Raw genomic sequence first — 12,394 nt, forward strand, 5'->3', positions numbered from 1 at the left:
ACCCAAATAGATAACTGGGGAAAGTTTACTGAGGGACAAATCCGAGTGAAGAACCAGGGAGGGTTTACTAAGTAGCAAACTCAAATAGATAACTGGGAAAGGTCTACTAAAGGGGCAAATCCGAGTAAAGAACCAGGGAGGGTTTACTAAGTAGCAAACTCAAATAGATAACTGGGAAAGGTCTACTAAAGGGGCAAATCCGAGTAAAGAACCAGGGAGGGTTTACTAAGTAGCAAACTCAAATAGATAACTGGGAAAGGTCTACTAAAGGGGCAAATCCGAGTAAAGAACCAGGGAGGGTTTACTAAGTAGCAAACTCAAATAGATAACTGGGAAAGGTCTACTAAAGGGGCAAATCCGAGTAAAGAACCAGGGAGGGTTTACTAAGTAGCAAACCCAAATAGATAACTGGGGAAGGTTTACTGAGGGGCAAATCCGAGTGAAGAACCATGGAGGGTTTACTAAGTAGCAAACCCAAATAGATAACTGGGGAAAGTTTACTGAGGGACAAATCCGAGTGAAGAACCAGGGAGGGTTTACTAAGTAGCAAACTCAAATAGATAACTGGGAAAGGTCTACTAAAGGGGCAAATCCGAGTAAAGAACCAGGGAGGGTTTACTAAGTAGCAAACCCAAATAGATAACTGGGGAAGGTTTACTGAGGGGCAAATCCGAGTGAAGAACCAGGGAGGGTTTACTAAGTAGCAAACTCAAATAGATAACTGGGAAAGGTCTACTAAAGGGGCAAATCCGAGTAAAGAACCAGGGAGGGTTTACTAAGTAGCAAACCCAAATAGATAACTGGGGAAAGTTTACTGAGGGACAAATCCGAGTGAAGAACCAGGGAGGGTTTACTAAGTAGCAAACTCAAATAGATAACTGGGAAAGGTCTACTAAAGGGGCAAATCCGAGTAAAGAACCAGGGAGGGTTTACTAAGTAGCAAACCCAAATAGATAACTGGGGAAGGTTTACTGAGGGGCAAATCCGAGTGAAGAACCATGGAGGGTTTACTAAGTAGCAAACCCAAATAGATAACTGGGGAAAGTTTACTGAGGGGCAAATCCGAGTGAAGAACCATGGAGGGTTTACTAAGTAGCAAACCCAAATAGATAACTGGGGAAAGTTTACTGAGGGGCAAATCCGAGTGAAGAACCATGGAGGGTTTACTAAGTAGCAAACCCAAATAGATAACTGGGGAAAGTTTACTGAGGGGCAAATCCGAGTGAAGAACCATGGAGGGTTTACTAAGTAGCAAACCCAAATAGATAACTGGGGAAAGTTTACTGAGGGGCAAATCCGAGTGAAGAACCATGGAGGGTTTACTAAGTAGCAAACTCAAATAGATAACTGGGAAAGGTCTACTAAAGGGGCAAATCCGAGTAAAGAACCAGGGAGGGTTTACTAAGTAGCAAACCCAAATAGATAACTGGGGAAGGTTTACTGAGGGACAAATCCGAGTGAAGAACCAGGGAGGGTTTACTAAGTAGCAAACCCAAATAGATAACTGGGGAAGGTTTACTGAGGGACAAATCCGAGTGAAGAACCAGGGAGGGTTTACTAAGTAGCAAACTCAAATAGATAACTGGGAAAGGTCTACTAAAGGGGCAAATCCGAGTAAAGAACCAGGGAGGGTTTACTAAGTAGCAAACCCAAATAGATAACTGGGGAAGGTTTACTGAGGGACAAATCCGAGTGAAGAACCAGGGAGGGTTTACTAAGTAGCAAACTCAAATAGATAACTGGGAAAGGTCTACTAAAGGGGCAAATCCGAGTAAAGAACCAGGGAGGGTTTACTAAGTAGTAAACCCAAATAGATAACTGGGGAAAGTTTACTGAGGGAAATATCCGAATAAAGAATCAGCGAGGGTTTACTAAGTAGCAAACCCAAATAGACAACTGGGGAAGGTTTACTAAAGGTGCCTTTTTATCTCATGGACCCGAAAAAAAACTATAAAATGGAAAGAGAAGGAAAAAGGAGAGTTGGGACTTGAGAACAAGGGGAGATGATATTCCAAACCTTGGTTGTAGAAGGAAAGAAAATAACTGCGCCTTGGAATCTGAAGACTGGCATTCTTTGTAAAGTCCTTGATGTTATGATTTATTCATCATCATCAGCTCTGTGTCAAGTAAATTCCCAAAATTCCTTGATGGAAGGGGACTTCGGGTGCTGATCATATGTATATATGGTCAGTCTCTGTGGCATTGTCCTGTCCCTTACCATCTGCCATTATTGAGTAACCTTTAAAACCTTTAAATTTTTATCCTTTGCCACATTCTTTATGCTTTATCTTCTTTCCTACCATTATCCCTAGGACATTAAGGGGTCGGCTGCCTGATTTGCCCTCTCCTTTGCCTTCTATCAAAGGCATCCTCTTCCACCAAACCTCTTCTCTCCATATCATCTTTCACCTTATCTCGCCATCTAATTCTCTGCTTCCCTCTTGATCTTTCCCCCTAACAGGCTCTTCCAAAGCCCTCCTCACTCCCATCTATCTTCCATCCTCAATTCATACCCGCACCATCTCAGTCGCGACGCTTATCACCGCTGTAATTTTTACTATGCCTGCCATTCTTATTTCAATATTTTTCAATCTTTCAAGGAGTAACATTAGCATAATCCACCTTAGCATTCTCATGTTCTCTCAAGCTTTGCTTCCTCTTTTCGTCTTATAGCTAAAGTTTCTGATCTTAACAATAACATTAGTCATATTACTGTGCTATAGATCTTGACATTTAGTTTGATTGGCATTTTCTTATCACAGAACACTCTTGCTACCTCCATCCGCTTCCGCTTTTATCCTATTCTCAACTTCAGACTCACATCCTCACTCCTGACTTATACCAGATCCAAAGTATCTAAATTGTTCAACCTGACTTATAACCGAGCCTCTACTTTGGTGCATAGCTATTTTGTCCATACCTTCCTTACTGATTATCATAGCTTCAGTCTTATCCACAATTACTCTCCAGCTATCCCTCTCCAAAGTCGCTTGCCAATCTACAACCCTTTTCTGTAAGTCTCTTTGATTTTCAGAAACTCTTCATTTCTGATCACTACACTTAACACATCCATGATCACCACAAATAGAAATTGGCTTGATGCTGACCCCTGGTGTAATCCAACACTAACTTCGAAGGTTTCTGTTTCCCCAACAGCTGTTATTACTTTTGTCCTTTTTCTTTTATACATCATCTCTACCATTCTAACCAACCTCTCTGGGTCTTTCCTCTTCATCAAGCACAAAAACCTCACTTCTCTTGGAATTCTATGATAAGCCTTCTCTAGATCTACAAAAGCACAGGAGAACTTTTTGTTTCTCCCTAGGTTCTATTCCTGTAGCTGTCTTACTATATATAAAGATAGCTTCCACTTTCCCTCTCCCCTTAATGAATCCAGATTCTGTAGATACTCCGCTAAGGAAACTCCTATCATAAGACATGCTCATGGCATTTATATTGAAAATCGCTACGAAATTGGCATTCGTGTCTGTGTTTTCAGACGAAAATTATGGCAGAGTTGTTTACACTATAATCGCATCTTCAACTTTTCATCAAAAGGAAAAGAAGTTAGTCTGGGATCAATATGAGATGTGTAAGAACTTAGTAATACTTTCAATATGCATATTGTTTTCCATCAGTTATAAATTTTCGTTATATTAATCCTTAAAAAGTTCAGGACACATTTGAGGTTCCTATTTCCCTTTAAGAATGCAAATCCAATTGAATTCCTTATTTACCAGTAGTTTACTAATAGCAGAGGTCCATTTTAATCCTGGAAGTTCGATTTTCCAATTCCAATAGGAATGAGACGACTCGTCTGTAATTCCTTAATTTCTTGAAAAATATGAATCCTTTTGATAATTTTTCCTTGTAGGCTATCATATCCTTAAACCTTAGTCCCTAAAAGGTTTATTTTGCATTATATGCATTAGGTCTCGATGTTTACCCAAAGGTTCTTCCCCATGAAGGGCAAATTTAGGCCAGACACTGATTTGCTTGTAATTCTTATGCTTTGAAACAGTGTTACCAGATCAAACAGTCCAATGCAGTCAGATTTCATATGCTTTGAAACAGTGTTACCAGATCAAAAAGTCCAAGGTAATCCGTGGGCACAGACAGGCGAACGTATGTCATTGGGCCAGGCATAGGGCAGAGTGCAGTCTTACCATAGTCAGGCGCCTATCCAGTATCTGAACAACGGGTACGGGCACTTCGATGGTTTGCCCGTCATCTACACTCGTGATCGTTACCCATACAGCAAAATTGGTAACAGTGTCTGCCCGCCGTGCACTTTCCCCTCGTGTGGAAGAGCTTTAAGACGAGCGCCATTCATAAATCTCCCCTAAAATTATAATAAAAACTATTCGTTATTTCTTCTGAGAAAAATATATCTTTATGGATGTTTGGTTGGATTTCGAAGCTTTAGCTGGAAATATTTTTTTCCCCTTTAAATCGAAGCTTTTTTTTTGAGGTACGACTAATTATCGTAGTTTTTTCCTAAAATCTTTAGTAAAGAAGAACTTAACACTTTACCTTGGTTACTCATTTTTCCTTCAATATTTAGATATTTAGAAATATTCCTTATTAAAAAAATCTCATTCCTAAACGCCCTTTAAAAAGAGTAGATTGCCTTATTTTCTATAAGAGATAATAATCTCCTACCAGATCCACTTAATACTCGAGGTCTTATAAATAAAAATTTCTAGCGATATCCAACTAATACTCGAAGGTCTTAGAAATAAATTTTTTTAGGGATGTCGACCTAATACTCGAACATAGAAATAAAAATCTCAGCGAGGTCCACACAATACTCGAATGTCTTGAAAATAGAAATTTCAAGTGTGGTCTATCTAATACTCGAGTGTCATAGAAATAAAAATCTCCAGCATGGTCCACCTAATACTCGAATGTGTTAGAAATAAAAAATTCTAGCGAGATCCACCTAATACTCTAATATCTTAGAAATAAAAATCTCCCACGAGATCCACCTAATACTTTAACGTCTTCTAAATAAAAAATTCTAGCGAGGTCAACCTAATAATCGAAGGTCTTAGAAATGAAAAAATTCTAGTCAGGTCCACCAAATACTCGAAGGTCATAGAAATAAGAATTTCCACCTAATACTCGAATGTCTTAGAAATGAAAATATTCTAGTCAGGTCCACCAAATACTCGAAGGTCTTAGAAATAAAAAAATTCTAGTGAGGTCCACCTAATACTCGAAGGTCTTAGAAATAAGAATTTCTAGCAACGTCCACCTAATACTCGAATATCTTAAAAATGAAAAATTCTAGTGAGGTACACCCATTTCTCGAAAGTCTCAGAAATAAAAATGTCTTGCAAGGTCCACCTAATACTCGAACGTGTTAGAGTAATTAAGACTTGAGTAATTAAAATTCTTTTCTTTTCTTGAAGCCTCTCACATGCTCACCTTTGTAAAGTCCGAGGACGAAGGCGAAGTTGTGCTTGTGCCACAAAGGCTACGACTTTACTGGCTGATGGATGGACGGTCAATTATTTCCTATCACGTTACTTCTCTTTGCCTGCGCCAAGCTCTCTCTCTCTCTCTCTCTCTCTCTCTCTCTCTCTCTCTCTCTCTCTCTCTCTCTCTCTCTCTCTTAATAAATAATGGAGTCTCAGGAGTTTTCCCCACTTTTTGCAGTTAGTGGTTGAATGGCCTCCTGAAACTCAACGCTGGGCTAATGCCCCGAATAAATTAATTCACACAAATTGGGGGTATGTATATATATATATATATACATATATATATATATATATATACACATACATAATATATATATATATATATATATATATATATATATATATATATATATATATATATATATATATATATATATATATATATATATATATATATATATATATATATATATATATATATATATACACACACACACACTGTTAACCAACTCATCATACTTTTAACTTTTGTTAAAAGCAACTTTTGACACGAGCTCGTCAAGATATGATTAGACCTAACACGACGACTGATAGTGGACATTACTGCGTTATTTATACATGCATGCTTTTTATTTTTATTTTATGAAAGGCCATTATATATCAACTTGCTAGCTTCCTTGTTATCTGTCCCTTTTTAAATTGTTAACCTCCTTGTTACACCCTCTTTTGAACTTGTTAACCTCCTTGTTACCTCTCCCTTTTTTACATTGTTAACATCCTTGTTTCACCCTCTTTTGGTATTATCAGCTTCCTTGTTACCTCTCCCTTTTTAAATTGTTAACCTTTTTGTTACACCCTCTTTTAGACTTGTTAACTTCCTTGGTACCTCTCCCTTTTTAAATTGTTAACCTTTTTGTTACACCCTCTTTTAGACTTGTTAACTTCCTTGGTACCTCTCCCTTTTTAAATTGTTAACCTTTTTGTTACACCCTCTTTTAGACTTGTTAACTTCCTTGGTACCTCTCCCTTTTTAAATTGTTAACCTTTTTGTTACACCCTCTTTTAGACTTGTTAACTTCCTTGGTACCTCTCCCTTTTTAAATGGTTAACCTTTTTGTTACACCCTCTTTTAGACTTGTTAACTTCCTTGGTACCTCTCCCTTTTTAAATTGTTAACCTTTTTGTTACACCCTCTTTTAGACTTGTTAACTTCCTTGGTACCTCTCCCTTTTTTACATTGTTAACATCCTTGTTTCACCCTCTTTTGGTATTATCAGCTTCCTTGTTACCTCTCCCTTTTTAAATTGTTAACCTTTTTGTTACACCCTCTTTTAGACTTGTTAACTTCCTTGGTACCTCTCCCTTTTTAAATTGTTAACCTTTTTGTTACACCCTCTTTTAGACTTGTTAACTTCCTTGGTACCTCTCCCTTTTTAAATTGTTAACCTTTTTGTTACACCCTCTTTTAGACTTGTTAACTTCCTTGGTACCTCTCCCTTTTTAAATTGTTAACCTTTTTGTTACACCCTCTTTTAGACTTGTTAACTTCCTTGGTACCTCTCCCTTTTTAAATGGTTAACCTTTTTGTTACACCCTCTTTTAGACTTGTTAACTTCCTTGGTACCTCTCCCTTTTTAAATTGTTAACCTTTTTGTTACACCCTCTTTTAGACTTGTTAACTTCCTTGGTACCTCTCCCTTTTTAAATTGTTAACCGTTTTGTTACACCCTCTTTTAGACTTGTTAACTTCCTTGGTATCTCTCCCTTTTTAAATTGTTAACCTTTTTGTTACACCCTCTTTTAGACTTGTTAACTTCCTTGGTACCTCTCCCTTTTTAAATTGTTAACCTTTTTGTTACACCCTCTTTTAGACTTGTTAACTTCCTTGGTACCTCTCCCTTTTTAAATTGTTAACCTCCTTGTTACGCCCTCGTTTGGACTTGTTAACTTCCTTGTTACCTCCCCCTTTTTAAATTTTTACCCTCCTTGTTACACCCTCTTTTAGACTTAATTTCCCTGTTACCTCTCTCTTTTTACATTGCTAACCTTCTTGTTACACCCTCTTTTGGACTTGTTAACATCCTTGTTACCTCTCCCTTTTTAAACTGGTAACATCATTGTTATACCTTATTTTGGACAGGTTAACTTCCTTGTTACCTCTCCCTTTTTGCATTGTTAATTTCCTTGTTACCTCTCCCTTTTTGGATTGTTAACGTTCTTGTTACCTCTCCCTTTTTGCATTGTTAGTATCTTTGTTACCTCTCCCTTTTTAAACTGGTAACATCCTGGTTATACCTTCTTTTGGACAGGTTAACTTCCTTGTTACCTCTCCCTTTTAGGATTGTTAACATCCTTGTTACCTCTCCCTTTTAGGATTGTTAACATCCTTGTTACCTCTCCCTTTTAGGATTGTTAACATCCTTGTTACCTCTCCCTTTTTAAACTGGTAACATCCTTGTTATACCTTCTTTTGGACAGGTTAACTTCCTTGTTACCTCTCCCATTTTGCTTTGTTAACATACTTTTTACCTCTCCCTTTTTGGATTGTTAACATCCTTGTTACCTCTCCCTTTTTGCATTGTTAACATCCTTGTTACCTTTCCCTTCTTGCATTGTTAACATCCTTGTTACCTCTCCCTTTTTAAAATGGTAACCTCCTTGTTATACCTTCTTTTGGACAGGTTAACTTCCTTGTTACCTCTCCCTTTTAGGATTGTTAACATCCTTGTTACCTCTCCCTTTTTGCATTGTTAACATCCTTGTTACCTCTCCCTTTTAGGATTGTTAACATCCTTGTTACCTCTCCCTTTTTAAACTGGTAACATCCTTGTTATACCTTCTGTTGGACAGGTTAACTTCCTTGTTACCTCTCCCATTTTGCTTTGTTAACATACTTGTTACCTCTCACTTTTTGGATTGTTAACATCCTTGTTACCTCTCACTTTTTGGATTGTTAACATCCTTGTTACCTCTCCCTTTTTGCATTGTTAACATCCTTGTTACCTCTCCCTTTTTAAACTGTTAACATCTTTGTTACCTCTCCCTTTTTAAACTGGTAACCTCCTTGTTATACCTTCTTTTGGACAGGTTAACTTCCTTGTTACCTCTCCCTTTTTGGATTGTTAACATCCTTGTTACCTCTCCCTTTTTGCATTGTTAACATCCTTGTTACCTCTCCCTTTTTGCATTGTTAACATCCTTGTTACCTCTCCCTTTTTAAACTGGTAACCTCCTTGTTATACCTTCTTTTGGACAGGTTAACATCCTTGTTACCTCTCCCTTTTTGCATTGTTAACATCCTTGTTACCTCTCCCTTTTTGCATTGTTAACATCCTTGTTACCTCTCCCTTTTTGCATTGTTAACATCCTTGTTACCTCTCCCTTTTTGCATTGTTAACATCCTTGTTATACCTCTCCCTTTTTGCATTGTTAACATCCTTGTTACCTCTCCCTTTTTAAACTGGTAACCTCCTTGTTATACCTTCTTTTGGACAGGTTAACTTCCTTGTTACCTCTCCCTTTTTGGATTGTTAACATCCTTGTTACCTCTCCCTTTTTGCATTGTTAACATCCTTGTTACCTTTCCCTTTTTGCATTGTTAACATCCTTGTTACCTCTCCCTTTTTAAACTGGTAACCTCCTTGTTATACCTTCTTTTGGACAGGTTAACATCCTTGTTACCTCTCCCTTTTTGCATTGTTAACATCCTTGTTACCTCTCCCTTTTTGCATTGTTAACATCCTTGTTACCTCTCCCTTTTTGCATTGTTAACATCCTTGTTACCTCTCCCTTTTTGCATTGTTAACATCCTTGTTACCTCTCCCTTTTTGCATTGTTAACATCCTTGTTACCTCTCCCTTTTTGCATTGTTAACATCCTTGTTACCTCTCCCTTTTTAAACTGGTAACATTCTTGTTACAACTTCTTTTGGACTTTTTAACTTCCTGGTTACCTCTCTCTTTGTACATTGTTAACATTCTTGTTATACTCTCTTTTGGTATTATTAACTTCCTTGTTATATCCCCCTTTATAAATTTTTAACTTCCTTGTTACACCCTCTTTTAGACTTAACTTCCTTGTTATCTGTCCCTTTTTAAATTGTTAACCTCCTTGTTACACCCTCTTTTGGACTTGTTAACTTCCTTGTTACCTCTCCCTTTTTAACTTATCCTCCTTGTTATCCTTTGCTTTTACTTTTTAGTTTTCATTTTACATCTCATTTTGACTTATTAACTTTATTGCTAACCTCCAGTTTTAACTTTTTAACCTCCTTATTGAGCCTCTTTTTTCCATTCTAATTTCATTATTAAACCTCATTTTGCCTTGTTAACCCCCATGTTACCCCTTTTGACTTGTTATCTTTCCTCGTTACCACCCATATTGTCTTTAATTTCCTTGTTACCCCTCATTTTACATTGTTAACTTTCTTGTTAACATATTTTGTTTACCCCCTTTTGTCTTGCTAGCTTCCTTGCCATCCCATTTTGGCTTTTTGAATTGTTACCCCCCCCCCCTTTGACTCGTCAACCACCTTGTTGACCTCTAATTGGACTTTTTAACTTCTTTGTTCCCTCATTTAAACATTTTAACTTCATTGTCTCCCCATTTTAACATTTTAATCTCCTTATTGTGAAATAGTGATAGTGATGTAATGGTTAGAAAAAGTGCAAATTCTTTGATATCAGATTTGTAATTCTTCTTATTTGTTATTTGGAATTATATTGTAACTTATTTCACATATCAGCTATTTAATTGTTTATTTTTTGTTTGTTAGATTTGTTAAATTTACCAATGAACCGCTAATAGATGCAGGTGATGAAGTTGACCTGGATTGTATAAGTATAACTCTGGGAAGGTAAACAGACCTGAATATATTATTATTATTATTATTATTATTATTATTATTATTATTATTAGTTAAGCTACAACCTTAGTTGGAAAAGCAGGATGCTATAAGTCCTAGGGCTCAAACAGGGTAAAAAGAGCCCATTGAGGAAAGGAAATATAGAAATAAATAAACTAAAAGAGAACTAAGGAGCTATTTATATAAAATATGTTAAGAAAAGTAAAATTATTAAGACAAATCTTTCACATATAAACTATAGAAACCTAAAAAAAAAGAGGAACAGGAATAGGAATAGTGTGCCCTCAAGCAAGAGGCTATGGCACTACCCAAGACTAGAGAACAATGGTTTGATTTTGGAGTGTTCTCTGAGAAAAGTGACTTACCATAGCTAAAGAGTCTCTTCTACCCTTACCAAGAGGAAAGTAACCAATGAACGATTTCAGTGTTGTCAGGTGTATGAGGATAGAGAAGAATGAGGAAAGAATAGGTCAGACTATTCGGTGTATGCGCAGGCAAAGGAAAAATGAGCCATAACCAGAGAGGGATCTAATGTAGTACTGTCTGCCCACTTAGGCCCAATAACTCTCTAATATCAATATAAGTAATATAACTTTACCGAGGCAGCTTATAAGTTAAGTGCAGTGGTTAATGCTCATATCATTAAGTGTATTAAGAGGACACATGCATCCCATAAAACCATTTGATTATAGTATTTAGGGCAACCTTTGGGAAATTAGAGGTATGTGATCTGAAATTACCCTGTTTGATGAGGCATTTGGACGGTGCAAAAAAGTTTTTCACTAGAGATTTTGCGTAAAATTGTGAAGTTCACCATTCGATCTGTTTCTTTGGGTATATCTCTCTTTTTGGAGAAAATGGGAGTAGGCTTCATTATTAATATTAAAGGATAATTAATCAAATACCCAGAAAGGTGTATAGATGTTTAGGGTGTTGTGTAAAGATTTCAAGATTGTGATTAGACGTTTCACGACTGAGATGGCATGGGCATGTGGTGAGTATAGATGGTAGGGAGTGAGTAAGGAGAGCACAGTAATAAGACCCGTGTTAATGTATGTATCAGAAATTTGGGCTTTTAAGACGAAAAGCGGAAGCAAAGATTGAGAGAACAGAGATGATAATGTTGAGGTTGATTATAGGAATATCATGGTTTGAAAGAGTGGAAAAGGATGAAATAAGAAGAATGGCAGGTATATTAAAGATTAGAGAGATGATAAGAGTGTCACGACTCAGATGGTGTGGCCACGTGTTGAGTATGGATGATAGGGAGTGAGTGAGGAGAGCTTTCGAGGAACCTGGTAGTGGGTAGAAGATCGAGAGGGAGGCAGAGAATTAGATGGTGAGACAAGGTGAAGGATGATATGGAGAGAAGAGGTTTGGTGGAAGAGGATACCTTTGATCAAAGGCATTAGAGAGGGCGCATCAGGCAACCGACCCCCTAATGTAGGGATATCGATGGGAAAGATGAGATCCTTAGGATATTGAACCAGTGGATACTTGACGAAAATAAGCCATAATTTGGGTGTTTACTCTATCAGAAAGTATTTGCAAGAGGTGTGACTGAAAAAAGCAGAATTTTATATCGATGTATTTATTATAAAACTAGTGTACGCGATCCGTGAAAAATGACGGCTAAATATTTAGATAGATATGCACAGATTCAACCCTTTACACACCCTCCCCCTTTCTTAACTACAACATGGCAGTTGTGGTTTCCGAGTGTACCTCTTGGGGTAACCCCCATCTCACCAGGGTATGATTACTCCTCTCCTGCCATCTGAGGGACAGAGAGAGACCGAATATGTCTGGCAATGCCACTGAGCGTGATCGAAAATATATATATATATATATATATATATATATATATATATATATATATATATATATATATATAATATATATACACTTTTTATATTTTTATATATAACCAGACACCTGCTCTTAATTATATAAGGTAGATGTATTGGTCTCTATTATTCCAATTTGATGTAATAACTGATGAGCCAAGCAAAGGGGTCTGCCCCCTTCTTAATACTCCTACTTCCTCCATCCTTCCCCAACCTTTACCTTCCCCCACTCCCCCAACTGAGGCCTCATGACTCCAGAT

This window comes from Palaemon carinicauda, chromosome 17 (genome assembly GCF_036898095.1).
Source record: "Palaemon carinicauda isolate YSFRI2023 chromosome 17, ASM3689809v2, whole genome shotgun sequence".
Classification (NCBI taxonomy): domain Eukaryota; kingdom Metazoa; phylum Arthropoda; class Malacostraca; order Decapoda; family Palaemonidae; genus Palaemon; species Palaemon carinicauda.